Genomic DNA, 17,440 nt, shown 5'->3' with positions numbered 1-17,440 from the left:
TTTCAAGCCCTGCCACCCATGTGGTAAGGCAGTGCCTAATAGTGACCCTCAGCCTCACTGCTTTAAGTGCTTGGGGGAGGCTCATGTGAGTGACAAGTGTGGCATCTGAAACAGCTTTGAGCCTCCTTCGAAAAAAGACAGGGCAGCTAGATTAAAATAACTGCCGATTCCATCAGCAGAATGTCCTCCATCTGAGCCATCTGCTTCGGTCCCAGTACAGAGTACCATTGGGTCAATAAGTAGTGCACCTCCAGCAGATCGGCATCACCAACACCAAAGAAGAGACATCAGAAAACAGACTTGATCCTGGGATTGTCAAAAGACACACAGAGGGTGAGCTCCTCTGAAGACTCAGAATGATGTTCAAAGAAGCAGCACTACTCAGAGCACTCCTGTAAACAGCAGAGTTCATTCAGTCCAGAGCTCAGTGCGGGCCTGTTGGGACTGGCTCCCAAAGCACCTTGGTCAGCATTTCCTCACACCACGGTATTGCACGAGGGTACCAGTTAGGCCAGTAGTGTGTAGGAGAATGCCACAAATGGTCTCCCCAGCTCCCCTTTCTTCGGAGACTGAGCCTTCTTCACTTCTACTGACCGGTTCGGCACTGCCATGGTCAGAAGAAGAAAGTGTTTCTTCAGGAGACTGTGAAGTGGGATCCTGTGTAAACTGACCTAGCTGGTCCCACCAGGGGGATATGTCACCTGCCCACCCTGGCTTCAGCCTCAGTTCTAGCAGGGCTCTGTTAGAAAGAACTCTTTGGTTACACATATTAGGGGGCTTGGACCCTATGGGGCTTCTCCCTCAATCAGAAGTGCCCCCACAGCCAACTCAGCTGGCTTCATCTACTGGCCATCAGGAGCGTCGATGCCACAAACATCGTGGTAGAAAGTAGAAAGCCCAGCACCAAGCAGAGTCGGGATCCCTCTAATGAACAGCGACAAGAGAAGCAGAAACTGGACCAGCCCCCAGTCCTGTTAGTATCCTTTTACCCGGATCACACAGTTGTGGCGGAGCCTATTTCTCTACCTCTGATGATTTTAAGACTCATCAGGAGTTGAGGAGAATGGCTATAGCCCTAGACCTTCACCTGGAGTTGTCTGGGAAAATCCATTCTGACATTTGTGGTTCCAGCTAGAATAGCTTCATTTTAATTGGGAGAGCTATCTTAGAGTCTACCCCTCTAGCAAACCCCAGTTTCCCTGCTTCTGACTGCATGAAGGGTGGAGAGATTATGTCCCCTCCCAGGGGTTTGAGCACCTATATAACCATCCTCCTCCAGGCTCTCTTGTAGTGGCAGCAGCCAATGAAAAGGAACATTAGGGGCACCAAGGATTAATCCCCAAAAATAACAGGACAAGAAGCTGGACTTCTTGGGGAACAAGCTTTATTCCACAGGTGGGTTACGGGTTCATATTGCAAACCTGGAAGGCTTTATGGGGAGATACAATTTCACTTTGTGGGATACAGTTTTGAAGGTCAAACACAAGCTCCCAGATCAGGTGAAACAGAAGTTCCATTATTTTGTAGAGGAGGTTGCCAGAATGGGTCTTGATGCAGTGGATTCTGCAGCACACAACACAGCCTTTGCTATCACTATGAGGTGCTCATCCTAGTTACATAATTTTGGCCTCCCTCCGAAGGTGCAACAGACAGTCCAGGACTTACCTGTTGAAGGGCCATCGCTCTTCTCAGAAAAGACAGACGAGATTCTGCATAGTATCAAAGACTCTAGAGCAACCTTTAAATCTCGTGGCATTTACACCCTAGTAGTAAAGCAGAAGACGTTCTGTCCTTATTAGTCCGAGCACTTTCAAGGGTTTGCTCCTCAACCCCAAGACCTGCCAAGGAGAAAAAGCAGAGGCTACAAATGACCACCACCACTACCCTCTGCTTCCACAGCTGGCAGTTCATCAAGGCAGGCAGCGTCTTCCAAGAACTCATTTTGATGGACAGGTAGAGAGCAGTCTACCAGTTCCAAGAGTTTTTTTTCTTTTTCTTTTTCCAATTTTTGAAAACTGCCTGTCCCACTTCTGTTGTGCTTGGGGCCAGGTCACAATAGATCAGTGGGGTCTAAGCACAGTGGAAATGGGATATGCAGTTCATTTTTTATCATCCCTTCCCCCCCCCTCCTACCCCATCTCCCTTCCCTGTCCCTGTTCTGGGATCCCTTCATGAGACAATATTACTGCAAGAGATGCAACACAGCTCTTACAAGAAGAAGGGAGAAGAGGTCCTTTCTTTGTTCGGAGGAAAGAGAATTTACTCCAGATACGTCCTGATCCTGAAGGCAAAAGAGGGTCTCAGGCATATTTTAGATCTAAGGTAGTTAAATAAGTTCCTTTTTTAAAAAAAAAAAGTCTGAATTCTGGATAGTCAGTCTAGCTTCCATTATTTCTTCCCTGGAGCCAGGGAACTGGTATGTTACTCTTCACTTAAAGCGCTACTTTCACATTCATCAGAGCCACAGAAAATTTCTTGTTTCACTGTCAGTGGCTGCCATTTTCATTTCAGTCCTCCCCTTTGGTCTCTCAGCTGCCTCAGGTGTTTTTACAGTGTGTGTCAGTGGTAACAACATTCCTCTGGTGGTTAGAGGTCAATGTATTTCTTTACCTGGATGACTGGCTGATAAGAGGATGAGCCATGTTTCAGGTGGTGGTCAGCATTCACATAATCCGATCCACCTTTGATGCACTAGGACTTGTGATACCAGAACAGAAAAATAGAGTTTATTAGCGTGGTCCTGGACTTGACAATGGCTAAGGCCTTACTATCTCAGGCAAGGAGTCATGCAATGCATAGCCTCATTCTGGACTTAAAGGCTTGTCCTCGTACGATGGTGAGAAACTGTTTAAGGCTTCTGGGACACATGGCATGCACTTATGTGGTCCAGTACACCCGACTGTATCCAAGACTTCTTCGGAGCTGGGTGGTAGAGATGTATTCTCCAAGAAGGCACCACCTAGACATGTTAGTGCATGTACCAAGTCACATCTTATCCTCCCTAGATTGGTGGATAAACCTGACCAATGTCGGCAAGAGAGTTTCTTTTGCCCCTCTACCTACCTGGGGTGGAGGATTTCACCTGGGACCCCTGTGTACGAAAGGTCCCTGGTCTCTCCCAGATCTCAGTCTACACATAGCCCACAAATCCCTGATGTTTAACTTGGATGGTGTTCTCCCCTCGCATCAGGGAAAGGGGAGTATTGGTGCTGACCGACAATACGCACACCATGTTTTATGTAAACAAGCAGAGAGGAACCTGGTCCTTGCTACTGTTTCAGGAAGCAATCCTGCTCTGGGACTTCCGCATTAGCAACTGTATACTTCTGAAAGCAGTCCACCACTTGAAGCTCAGAATATGCTTGCAGATCATCTGAGTAGGTTATTGGTGGATCACCACAAGTGGTCCCTTTGTCCAGGCATATCAAGGCCTATTTTTTTAGCTGTGAGGAGCTCCCCAAGTGGATCTTGCGCACACACCATTCTTACTATACTACCAAACGTAGATAGCTGTCAAAAATGTATCTAATTCTGTATTTTAACCTTCCCCTAGAATGAGGAAGGTAAAGGTAAATGAGACAATTGTTTAACAGAAGGTTTAATGTTAATTTGTTCTGACTAACTGCTGTTAATATAGTATTTGTGTAGTGTTCATGGCAGTTCAGGGGAGTCTGAGATTCACAAAAATTGCACCACTTGGAGAGGGGATATTGTAGTGGCTTGAAGCCACCTTTTGCATCCTCCCAGTCATGGGCTGCTTTGGGAACAGAAGCGGCCCTGGGCCTAACTTAAATAGCTTCCCTGGAGCCATAGTATGGGCCACAGCACCCGCTCTACACCAAGGCTGTAAAAGAGTCCTCAGGATGAAACCTTATGGTTATTTTCCTCAGTGCCTGCACCAGGGCTTAGTCTTCCCCTGGCTGGAATTGGGACTTTTAGGTCCCCCTTATGCTGCTCCCAGCCTTTTTTGTGTGGCATAAAGAAACCAGAGCAAAGATAAGGATCTCAGTCATCTTTTCCAAACACATCTGCTAAATTATTTTTACTTACGTTGCATGATGGGGCTAGCATAGAAGATGCTCTCTGTTTTGAGTTCTAGTGTCTTGCTGCCAAAGGTTAACAGTTGATTCGTTCTTCAAATTTTTAAACTCTTTGAAAGTGTGGGTGGGTCCACGGATGCCATTGTGAAAGCTGAATGCTAATGAAAAGTCCTGACTGGCATTTCTAGAGTGTGACTCCTCTGTTTATATACTACAGTGATCAGCACAGCCGGTCAGAGTGCAAGCATCCATAGGCTGTTCCACTGATTGCATTTCAGACCGACATGTGATGGGCCACTTCTAAGAGAGAGTGGATAACCCATCCTCTGTGGCTATTCAGATTCTTTGTCCCTGTGCTGAGAGAGCTGTTAACAAATATAGGGGGAAAAGCCATGATATAATTTATCGTTTTCACTTTCTCAGTAAAGATACTGTATAAAAAGAAACATAAAGAACATTAACCCCTCTTGGTGCTGAGGGGTTGAATGTTTTGCTTCTGATGTCAAGAGGGCAAATTTCCAGGCCTTGAGGCTGATCATGTTTCTTGTAGGAACACACAAAAAAAAATAAGTTTCATATGATGATACCCATAAACCTGAAAGCAGAGCTGTTTGTTGGCTTATCAATCATCAACAGTGACTGAGATCACCGGCTGAAAATAATGCCTCTCAGTCTCTACCCTATAAAGCAGGTCAAAGAAAACCCTAGCTTTATAGCAGAACCTTCAAATAAAGCTCACCCAGACCCCCAAAATAAAAAAAACAAAACTAGAAAAGCAATATATTCAAAACATAGTTACTGAAATTATAGAATAGTCTTATAAAAATGATCTGAGATCTTAATTGCAAGTAGGTGTTTTGGTCATGGAGCTGCTATGTACTAATATTTGAATAATGATCTGTAATGATGGTATGAATATTGTAATTGACCTGATCAGTGAGGTAAAGTTGCTGTATGACTCCAGAGGGTTGTTAGAATTTCCTATGTGAACGTACTGAAGGGTTCCCAACCCTCCAGGAATTACAGATTAATTTTTAATTAGAGATTATGTCGTGGTGATACCTCTAGGAATCCCTCCAACCAAAATTGGCAACCCTAATGTATTGATCTAATTTAACAGGGGGCTGTGGGAAATGCAATCAGGAAAGCCATACAAGTTATAGAGAAGCAACCCCAAGCACATGCTTAAAGAAGAGTGGAGCAAGCCATTAGTTTCAAGGATCCTGTTCCAACCAGTTGCAAACCTAGCCTCCAAGCCTGGCAAACTAGAGAGCAAAAGAAGACTAAAGACTTAAAAAGTCTCTCAGAGGCGGAAAAGGAGGCTTCACTTATCAGGAGCTGTCTGGTGAGACAGACAACAGAGAGTGAGAGGCTCTCGGAGGAAATCTAAAGAAGTCACTCCTTGCCAGATCCAAGGAATGATAAGCCTTAGGGAAAAGCTTAGGGGTGCTGGGGGTGTGGCTTGAAGAGGTGTCTATCATGTACAGGGTTTACAGTTTGGTTCAATGGCTTTCAGCACCCCCACTATAAAAATTGTTCCAACAGCACTGGAAAAGCTAGATATGCGTACAGTTGTTTTCATGGTTTTTTAAGATGTTTTCTCTGAAATGTCACCATGCCTCAGTGGGTCACAGCTGAGAATACCAGAATACTGGACTAAATGCTGAGAAAAAAGGCAGACTCACCCCAAACTGGTGGTTATTCATCATTAGATATATCAAGCCAGTAACAAAAGTAAACTTCTTTCTTACCACACTACTTAACAAGAAGTCAGAGATGCAGTCTCCTTAGACACTCCAGCCTTCATCTCGCCACCAATGAAAAATCAATTTAACCATATAGAAGGTCCTTCTAATATAAAGAGATCAGCCACTTCGCCAGGTCAATATAAAACTCAGATTTTACTCTATAATCACGCTGCTGCCAATCCTTTAGTAACGCAAAGCTAAAGGTTTATTAATAAAAGAAAAGTTAAATGGTTAATAGATCATATACATACAATAATTACAAAGTTCTTATATCAGGTTTGTAGCAGTGATGTTATAGACTGCTGGCTTGTAGTCTCTCAGGTAACTTCTAAAAGATTGGAAGGTCTGCAGTCCATAGTTCAATATGCTCCTTTTAGTTGTAAATCCACAGTCTGGAAAATTAGGGTCGGAAAGAGGAAAAATGGAAACACCTCAGAGGTCTTTTATATCCTTTGCCATGTGCCTGGAAATTCACTGGGTCAAACACAGCTCACAGCCTCTGTTTGTGGAAAGTTATTGCTCTAAGATGGAGTACAGGGTCACATGAGCATACCACGTGTCCTTACAGGCTTTGATGACTCTCAGAGGCAGTCATTGCCCATATCTGTGCTGAGCCATCCGCAGGAAGGCTTCTCTGGGCAGAATGAGTTTCTCCTATGGCCTGTGGTTAGTGTGAAGTGTTTTTAATGGGCCATCCAGATTGAATAGTCCATTCACAAGGTGCTGGCTAGACTGGCTGTAAACTACCTTGTGGGAGTTACCCCAGGAACAAACATTTTGAGATACAGATATATAGTCAATATTCATAACTTTGGATACAGTGATGATACATAGCTTTAAAGAGTATAATCTTATTTAGCACTTCATAACTTTTCCATGGACACCTTATATGACATACTTTATACAAGAGTTGTTGCAGTTGTCTAACAGTGGCAATATCAATGATATACGTGGTCACATTTCAATCATACAGCATCACAAATGCCTTCACTCTAAGTAAGGAAAACTTTAAGGAGGCTGTTTGATCGCTCTGTTAACTACTGTCATTGCTCTCGGAGTGAATAGAATTGCAAGATCTGGACATAAGTCAGACTTGCTGAGATAAATTACAGTGGATACTAGAGCTGTGCAACTAAGTGCATTTTCAGTTTGCTGGCCAAACTGGAAAAGCTCCTTTTAACCCCAATAAATAAATAAAAAATTCAGCTCAAATGAATAGTTCATTTTCAAGGTTTTGACTTTTTTTAAAGTAAATTTGAAGTAAAAAATGCCAAACCAAAACAGATTTTTGGAGAATTGTTTGAGGGTCTTTTTTTTTTTTTTTGAGTTAAAGAATTTGGTGAATTCAGTACCAATTTATGAAATGGTTCAGTTGACTTGAATATACATTTTTTTTGGTGAGAAGTTTTTTCTGAAACATTTTGCCCAGCTCTTGTTGATGTACAAGGAACTGCAACCCAGGGCCTGGTCTAACAATGGGAGAATCACATGATTCTACCCTGAGAGACAGCTGAATGCTAGAGGCCTGAGTTCGAGAAAGGTGGCGCACTCAGAGACCAGGAGAGGTCAGAAGTTCAATTAAGCTAGTAACTGTGACAGTATGCACATGGCAACATTAAATTGACCTACCTCTGTCACCACTGAAATAGAAACCCTAATTTAAACAGTTGGGTTAACAAGCTGTGTATGGTTTGAAGAACACATGCATAACTGGAAAATAAACCAACAAAAGCCAGTTCCTTCCTCACCCTCAAGCAATGTTTCTTTGAATATCAAAGCCCAAACATAAGCTACAAAATGAAAGATATGAGATGGAGGTCACAGGAAAAATAGTGCAGGAAGCTTTAAATGATATAGAATTAACTTTCTATTACTCCCAGATAACACTAGCTATAAACTTGCTTTCACAAATAAGTATTCTTATAGATTCTTTTTTATTTTTTTATTCAAATAACAAATACACATAAAAACTGCCAAATAAGAAGATATAGATTTAAAAAAAAATATGTACCAGTAAAGATTTAAACCTCCTCATGCTAGTGTATCTCAGTACTGCCATTATGGGGCTGTTACTGCCAATTGTGCCCACATATCTATTCAGGGGACACCATCACAGGGCCTAATAACATCAGCCACACTATCAGAGGCTCGTTCACCTGCACATCCACCAATGTGATTTATGCCATCATGTGCCAGCAATGCCCCTCTGCCATGTACATTGGTCAAACTGGACAGTCTCTACGTAAAAGAATAAATGGACACAAATCAGATGTCAAGAATTATAACATTCATAAACCAGTCGGAGAACACTTCAATCTCTCTGGTCACGCAATCACAGACATGAAGGTCACTATCTTAAAACAAAAAAACTTCAAATCCAGACTCCAGCGAGAAACTGCTGAACTGGAATTCATTTGCAAATTGGATACTATTAATTTAGGCTTAAATAGAGACTGGGAGTGGCTAAGTCATTATGCAAGGTAGCCTATTTCCTCTTGTTTTTTCCTACCCCCCCCCACCCCAGATGTTCTGGTTTAACTTGGATTTAAACTTGGAGAGTAGTCAGTTTGGATGAGCTATTACCAGCAGGAGAGTGAGTTTGTGTGTGTATGGGGGTGGGTTTTTGGAGGGGGGTGAGGGAGTGAGAGAACCTGGATTTGTGCAGGAAATGGCCTAACTTGATTATCATGCACATTGTGTAAAGAGTTGTCACTTTGGATGGGCTATCACCAGCAGGAGAGTGAATTTGTGTGGGGGGGTGGAGGGTGAGAAAACCTGGATTTGTGCTGGAAATGGCCTAACCTGATGATTACTTTAGATAAGCTATTACCAGCAGGACAGTGGGGTGGGAGGAGGTATTGTTTCATATTCTCTGTGTATATATAAAGTCTGCTGCAGTTTCCACGGTATGCATCTGATGAAGTGAGCTGTAGCTCACGAAAGCTCATGCTCAAATAAATTGGTTAGTCTCTAAGGTGCCACAAGTACTCCTTTTCTTTTTGCTCTTAAATTAGCTCTGCTGGAGAGAGAGAATTAAAATCAATGCCCTGATGCTGGCTTAGTGAAAGTGGTACTTGGTAAAGAAAGGTGAGGAGTATGTGCCCTGCTTTAGACAAATATGACTTTAAGTGTCTGTGTAGCTGAACTTTTAGTTTCTCTGAACTGGGGAATTCAGATCCTTGTTTGTCTGTATCAGGATCCCTCCACTCTCATATATCCTTCATTCCCTTCTCTTGTGTCCCTTTTCTGCCACCCAAGTGTCTTCTCACTTGCACCACCTTTTCTGTCTTAGCAGTCAGTTCCTCACCGCTGTCTACAAGCACCCTCCCAGAACTGCAGCATTTCCAGTGTATCGGCGATGGTGTTTTGCCAAACTTATAAAAATGGATACAGCCTTTTTCTTTTAATTTGATGCATTATAAGGATGAATTTTTAGGAATTGTTTAACTCTACAATTCTTCAGCACCTCAAGCAATTAGGAAATTGGAGACTTTCAAAATAAAATATAGAACTATATTACTGTCCATGTATTTCAACCTCTCAAATGACTATCTCTGTCTTTTCAAAGACCGATATGACATTCCAACAATTATCCTCCCAGTAAAGCCAGGGCTTGGGTGAATTAATCTCAGAATGTGTAACCTCTATCGGACAGAAATGGCATTCAAAATGAATCACTATTTTAACCTTCTTCCAAATGGGAAGATCATAATGCAGACTCCCATTGGACCTCCTTCATTATGTTTTTTTAATTCCCCTGAATTGCAAGTGGGACAGACTGACCCTGTTCACTGGAATTCCTAGGGCTCCCCTTCCCAATAGCTGACCATATTCCCTGGGACACTTGACATGAGCAGAAGAGGAGCCTGTGGGCAGCAAATATCTGTAGATAACCTCCCTCCACTGCATGTTTGTATTTTTCTCTTTTCTGCAACAGTCATTAATGAAAAGAGCTAGTCTTCAGTTTCTCCTGCTACCAGTCTCAAGCATTGTTACTTTACCATATCTAAAAAGGTTGCTTTTCTGCTGTGAAGGTTTGAACCAAATAACGGTGCCAGAAGCAGATGATAGTTTAGTGCTGCAGCAGAAAACCACATGGCCTGAGGCCTTACCTCAGTCAGGAATAACTGATTAAGTAACCTCGAAGTGACATAATCAGTAGAATGGAGGGTGAGTAGCTTAAAATACCTTCATACAGCTAATCTGTATGATAGCTTTGGCATAGGCTTTGAAAAGGGAGCCACCTCCCTGCCTGCTGGACCTGCCTTCAAGGTAACCGTGCGTCGAAACAGGTGTATGTAGCAAAGTGGGTAAAATGAAAGCCCTACATTGTGTGTCATTACAGATAAGACCTAATTGGGAGGAGGGACTTTTAATGGGTCTTGCATTTTCTATAGAACAAATAAGATCTTAATGTCAGGATAAACATTAAATTGTTGTGAGCGGAAGGAGGCACAGACTGTAGCCTGTAAGGATTTGACAGGAGATTTCAAATTAAAAATAGCTAGTTTGTGATCAGAAATAACATAAAATGGGGAGGGGGAATCAAACAAATATGGATTTGTCTCAGCATGCTGTCTCCTGAACAGGTTGTCAAGTAAGGGCGGGGGGGAAGGCATTAAAAACATGTGCTATAAAAATAAAGTTTAATTAGAGAACATGCTTCAACAATGGACATTTCTTCAGGCTGTGAAGACACTGTCTCCAATGCCATTTTCTGTTTTAGTCTTTCATTTCATAAAACTTTTTTGCTAACCTTTATCATTTTATGCAGACTTTAAGATAGTGAACCCATTATATAACTGAGCAGAACACTTATCTGGTAAAGTCAGTCATTGAGTCTATCTTGACTAAGAATACAGATCACTTCGCTAAAATTTTTTTTTCTTTCCAAACTTTAATGCATAGGGGGTAAAGTTATGCTTTGCAGTGAGATCCTTGTAGGTCTCATCTAGATATTAACATACTCCATTATGAAAGAAGTTGTCCTAAAACCAAAAACCAGATACGGTATAAGCAGTGCCTTACGCTGAACAAATGTACAAAATCAAGGAAATTGAGTTGAGGTTGCCAAATCAACTGTAACAGTTTCCTTTATCCAACTGTGCCTGTGTTCGGCATCATACCTGGTGTATGTAAGATCACCCTGACCTGAGAATCTCTGCAGCCGTACCTAATCAAACCCTTACATAATATTGTCATTACAGAAAGATGCAATAAACATGTCTCAGAATGACTGACCCAGACCCAGAAGTAATTTTCTGTGTTTAATGGTGGTATTATTTTTTAAAAATACAACTATAGGTACCCATCCTGTAGAGAACAATCACAACATAAAAGGACTGCCCATAAATATATAGGTTGTATCCCATATGCTCCCCAACGAAGAGTGGGGGAAGGGGAAAAGAGCTTTGCAGTGTGCCTATAAAATTAACAAATCTGGACCCACAGCAGGTGCAATTTCCAAAACTGATGAACCCTCACAGGCAGTCCCCTACCAGCAGCTTCTTCTCCTTTAGATACGGGGCCAAAATGTTTTGTATTCAGAATAGTTATAATTATTTGCAAAATATATTAATTCCTCTATAACTTTCTAGTGCTATGTAAAGAGGTGTGTTTATGAGAGCCTCTTCTTCCTCTCTTTTTTTGAAAAGCTCTCTCATGCCCACGTTCCTACCTTAGGCAAAACCTACCAGTGTGTGGTTTCCAGAAGCAGTAAAGAGATTTATTTTTCCTTTCACAGTAGAGAACACCTGTCACAGAAGTTTCACAGTTAGTAGGGTCGATAGGCATATTCTCAAACTCTACTGAATTACTCCTCAGAAAGGTGTTCTTCATTGTACTGCGTATGAAATGAAGTTCTACTTGCTGGCCTTTCTGTTCTTGTAAACAGATTCGTATTCTATTCATTATTAGTAGCTAAGGTGACCAGATAGCAAGTGTGAAAAATTGGGAGAGGGCTGGGGGGTAATAGAACCATAGGGTTAGAAGGGACCACAAGGGTCATCTAGTCTAACTCCCCTGGCAATATGCAGGATTTGTTGTGTCTAAACCATCCAAGAGACAGATTATCCAGCCTCCTTTTGAAAACCTCCAGTGAAGGAGCTTCCACAACCTCCCTAGGCAGTCTTTTCCATTGTCCTATGATTAGGAAGTTTTCCCTGAGATTTAATCTAAATCGGCCATGCTGTAGTTTGAACCCATTGCCTCTTGTTCTGCCCTCTGTGGCAGGAGAGAACAACTTTTTCTCCATGTTTTTTATGGCAGCCTTTCAAGTATTTGAAGACTGCTTGTATGTCCCCCCTTAATCTCCTCTTTTCCAAACTAAACATACCCAGTTCCTTTAGCCTTTACTCAAGGGCTTGCATTTTATCCCTTTGATCACCTTTGTCACTCACCTCTGGATCATTTCCAGTTTCTCTACATCATTTCTATACATTGGTGACCAAAACTGAACACAGTACTCCAGCTGAGGCCTAACCAGTGCTGAGTAGAGTGGTACTATCACCTCCTGTGACTTGCATGCTATGCCTCTGTTATTGTAACCTAAAGTTGCTTTTTTTTTTTATTTTTTGCAACAGCATTGCATTGATGACACATGTTGCGGTTATGATCCATCACAACTCCCAGATCCTCTCAGCAGTGCTGCCTGCCAAGCCAGTTATCACCCGTTCTGCATTTGTACATTTGTCTTTGTTGAATTTCATTTTGTTGTCTATAACCCAGTTCTCCAGTTTATCCATATCCCTTTGAATTTTAGCTCTATCCGCCAAAGTGTTTCCAGCCCCTGGCCAGCTTTGTGTCATCTGCAAACTTGATCAGGATGCTCTTTATTCCTACATCCAGGTCATTAATAAAGATGTTAAATAACACCAGACCCAGAACAGATCCCTGTGGAATCCCCCTCGAGACTTCCTTCCAATCTGACATCATTCCATTTAATAGTTACTCTTTTTTTGCATCCGATGAAGTGAGCTGTAGCTCACTAAAGCTTATGCTCAAATAAATTTGTTAGTCTCTGAGGTGCCACAAGTACTCCTTTTCTTTTTTTGTGGTGGTTTAACCACTTATGTATCCATTTGATGGTAGTTCTGCAAGCCTGTATTTCTCCAGCTTCCTTATCAGACTGTCATGTGGGACTGTGTCAAAAGCCTTGCTGAAGTCCAGGTATGTTATGTCCACTGCATTCCCCCATCCACCAAATCAGTTACTCTGTCAAAGAATGAAATGAAGCTGGTTTGGCATGATTGATTCTTAGTAAATCCATGCTGGCTACTTAGTGCACTGTTGGAGACCTGGATTCAAAACCTGATACAGGAGTGGTTGTTTTCTTAAAAAAGCCAACCCCCCCCCCCAAAAAAAAAAAAAACAACAAAAAACACATGTATCATAGTACCTATTGTTGCTGCTTTTGTTTCACAAAATGACTACAAAATATTTTATTTACTCTACAGGGTAACTTAATAAAATCAGGGTGCCAATGTCCTCCCTATGTGCTAAGCAACTGTCTCGATGGGGGCCCCCCAAAAGTCCCCTCTCTCACACACAAATATTGAAGGACTTTATGGAACAAGTAAAGCCTTTCCTTGTGCCCTGAAGGCTGACAAACTCATTCTGTTGGATTAGAAGGTGCAAATTCCATAGATGAGATCCTTCAATTTAAGAAATCCTGCCACCATTCCTGGAAATCTGGGTTGTGGGCATCAGCAGCAAAAGGCCCTGAGCAAATTTTAACTTCCATGGTGGGGCACTGAGGATAAGGCAGTCTCTCAAATGCCTGGCAAAATCCATGCTCCATTGAGTCAATGGCAAAACTTCCACAGACTTCTGTAGGTGCCAGGATTTCAAACCCGAGTTCTAGACCTTTCAAGTTAGCACAAAACTTAGTGGCTCATATAGAGTAGTACTAAAGGTGTGGTAAATGCTGTTTCCTGTTATTGGTAATGATGCTGTGTTTTTAAAATGTTGAAACTAGGCAGATTTTAATACCACTACAGTTCTTGAAATCTGTCACCAAGAGGGTACTAAGAGAGAAACTTAATGTTTCATTTTGAGGATAAAAACCAAGCCCAGTGCTAGCCCATGTGATTTTGACATTATGCAGAGAAAACTAGTGTTTAGACATACTTATTGAAACTTGTAACAGAAACTATCAACAAGTGCAGAATGTTTCAGGAAATATTGAAATGAATTGCAACTCAAGGACACATTCAAAGTAAGCAGTTTAGAGAAACATAAAGCATTAATCATATGAGTTGAAAACGAGCACTTTGGCTTGTAGAATAAACATAATAAAAGCATTCCTTGGCTGGCTCTGTGCGTTGTCCTCTGAACTAATTTTGTCATTTCAAATACTTAAAAGATTAGATAAATTGAATTTGTTTCTGCAGAATCATTGTCAGGCCTTTCCTTACTGAAGAACATTATGTGACACACACAGAATATTTGAGAACTGGATATGAAGGAAACAGTATCAAGAGGGGTAAATAAGATGCTAGAGTCTTTGTCTATCTGACTGTAGCCAGGAGAAAAACATTTTATACAAAGAAAAGAGAAAGTGGAATTTTACTAAGGTTTGGGATTTCTTCTGCATGCCATTCATTTCAATATTTGCACAAAAGGACCTGACTAACAGCCATTTTTTAGTTCTCGGTTTTGTCAGCTATAACATTATTCTTAATTCTCGTAGGTAAAATACCACAAATATGCGCACTGTTTTACAGTAGAAACTAAAAGAAAATTTTCATGCCCCAAAGGGGAGTTAATGTAGTGAACTTTACCAAGATTGAGGGGGGAGGGGAAAAAAAAAGAGGGAGCATGCCTAAAGTTAGGTTCCTAGATCTATAGTCAAGCATATAAATATGTGGCCAGGTTTTCAAAGGGAACTGTAGGATGCTCCGCATTTTTGAAATGTGGCCTCATATTTATATGCCTGAATGTGGAATTAGGGGCCTACATTTCGGTTCTGATCTTTTAAAATCTTAGCCTATCCATCTAAGAGACCTGGCAGTAGTATGCAATGGGAAGTACAACTGGCTGTGTCCAGTTATGGCACATGCAGTGTGGACTGTGACTTTACTACAGTTCAGGTCTGTTTGTTGGAACCTGGGTTGTGCCACCGTGTGTACGTTAGGGTTGCCACCTCTGAGATTCAAATAACCGGGACATCTGGGACAATCCTGAGCCCATAAAACTGGACAGCTGACCGTGTAGACTGAGCACCCTTACAGATTTTCCCAGGACATCTTCCTCAAAAAAGGGATGATCCTGGGAAAACCTGGAGAGGTGGCAACCCTTGTGTCGGTGTGTGTTACCTCAGTGTCTGGTAAATCTCCCAATATGAAGTCAGCAACGTTTATTAGAATAATCCTGTAGTTATGGCACAGGACTGGGAATCACGAGATCTCCATTAAATTTCCAGCTCTGCCACAGATTTCCTGTGTGACCTTGGGCAAGTCATTTGAACTGTGTACCAGTTTATCTTCTGCAAAATGGGAATAATAGTTGTATACCTCACAGGAATACTGAGAGGTGCTTGGACACTATGGTTGTGGAGACTCTCAAGTACCTAAACAAGTTGACAGTCTGAGTTAAGACATGAGGAGGAAGGGTGGTGAGTATTGGAGTAGAAACAGAAAAGACAAGAGTTTACAGCAATAGGATTGTGTGATTGCTTAAGCTGGTAATAATACCATTCAGAGTTGTATACGATTAACTTTTTGTGTGAATTAATTTTGAAGTCCTCTATTCTTTTGTGAACATGATTCTGCATATGCACGAATGACTGACTTATTTTTGCTCAAAATGTTTCAGAACTATTTTACTACCCAGCAAAGCGGGGTATAATTATGTCCCCATTCATTATGTGCTGTTGGATTTACCTTCAGTTACTTAGTTCCCAAAGGTGATCATTATCATGTCATTTCCTATTTACTGCCAATAGCTTAGGTATTTTTATATTGCTGATGGGAATGAATTAGTGTTGAATAGCATTCTGCTACTGTGGGATCCAAACATTTTTCATGATGTCAACCTAATTTTCTCTGGGGCAATCTCTGTATCAATACATGCCCTCCTATTTGCCATCCCATAACATTCTTGTGCAACTATAGCAATTACTTAGAAAAGTAAAGTTAGGGGGAAGCAGAGAATATATTTTTTATCTGTATTTTAAGGCATCTTAGAAGCTGGAAGTCAGGAGGAAGAGCTAACTCCATGTGACCAGCTGCCTCTCCTTTTGACTACAGTTTGTGAATCTCTGCTCTTCTCCATACTGATTAATACTGATGCATGTATGCACTATGTACAATTCTACAGAAAATATACCAGTTATGTAATTGTCTAAAATTGTTACTATATGAATAAAAATAAATACGCAATTTCCCTATTATATCTTAGTTAAATATAACTAGTACTTAATTAGTGGAATACCCAGCATTTCAGTCTTTCCTGATTAAAAATACCAATCCTCAATGAATGTTTCCATACTAACACATTGCATTATCCTCATATAAATTTGTCCATTTTGCATTAATGTAGTGAAATGTTTGAATTTAATTCCTGAATCTTTAAAAAAAAAATCTTCTTTTTAAAAAAATCAATTATGAAAACTGGTGGAGAGTTTTGATTGAAATTGACTTCTAGTGGGAAACGAAAATAATGTTTTTGTTTTCAATAAATGTTAAGTATAGACCTGATATACTCTGGATTTAATTGGTGTTAGCAACTACAAATAATAAAAGGAAAAAGGCAATTGGTATAGGGATCAGTTTTCAAAACAATTAACCTCTATACTGAGCTGTTTTACACACTAAGGGATATCTAAGCCAGCATAGATATATTGGAGTAGAAAAGAAACAGGTCTGCTAGGATGATTCCTTTTGATGCTACCAGATCTAGGCAAAACCTTATAATTCCCTTGCTCGCTAACTAACTAAACTCAGTTTGTGCTGTCTGGAGTCACCAAACGAGGTCTCTGAGTTGTGGCATAGACTAAGCAATCATATCCATGACCACTGATTGCACTACAGGTTTGACCAGCAATGTACTTCATCAGGGCCTGAATGATACATAGATAGTGACTTCCAGCTGAGACCACATTTAACACAGGTCAGGCTCATCTGGCCAAGGAGAAAGATCTCCTTGGCCCGACTAGTAGATCAGCTAATTTTGAAGCCTGACCTAATGCAGGAGTATGCAGGATAACATACATACAGGGAGTGCAGCTGCCAGGTGGGGGATTCAGCTAATTGGCAGTCTGCTTTAGTACCTAGCCATCACTTTAAAAGCTGCTGCCTGAAGATTAAAATGGTCTCAGGAAGTGTCAAGTCTGTCATTGCCCAATGATGGAATTTCATTACTTAGTATTTTTTTTTTAAAAGCGTTTGGGACTGGGAGAGCTCACGAAAATACACTTACGATGCCAGGACTTCCTTTGTGAAAGGCAGGGAAGAATTTCAATATGAGATGATAGGAGCAGGGTAGATGCCCAGGTGAAAAGATAGTCCTGCAGTGCTGAGTGCCTTTTTCAGCCTGCATAGAGAGGCCTGTTGGGAATAGACTGTCACCAGTGACCTAGCAGAGGCTGGCATGGCATGGTATTAGCAAGCATCAGGACTGCCCAAGCCATGAGTTATAAACTCGAAATAAACC

The sequence above is a fragment of the Eretmochelys imbricata genome, chromosome 8 (assembly GCF_965152235.1).
Source record: "Eretmochelys imbricata isolate rEreImb1 chromosome 8, rEreImb1.hap1, whole genome shotgun sequence".
NCBI lineage: Eukaryota > Metazoa > Chordata > Testudines > Cheloniidae > Eretmochelys > Eretmochelys imbricata.
This window is presented reverse-complemented; position numbering follows the sequence as displayed.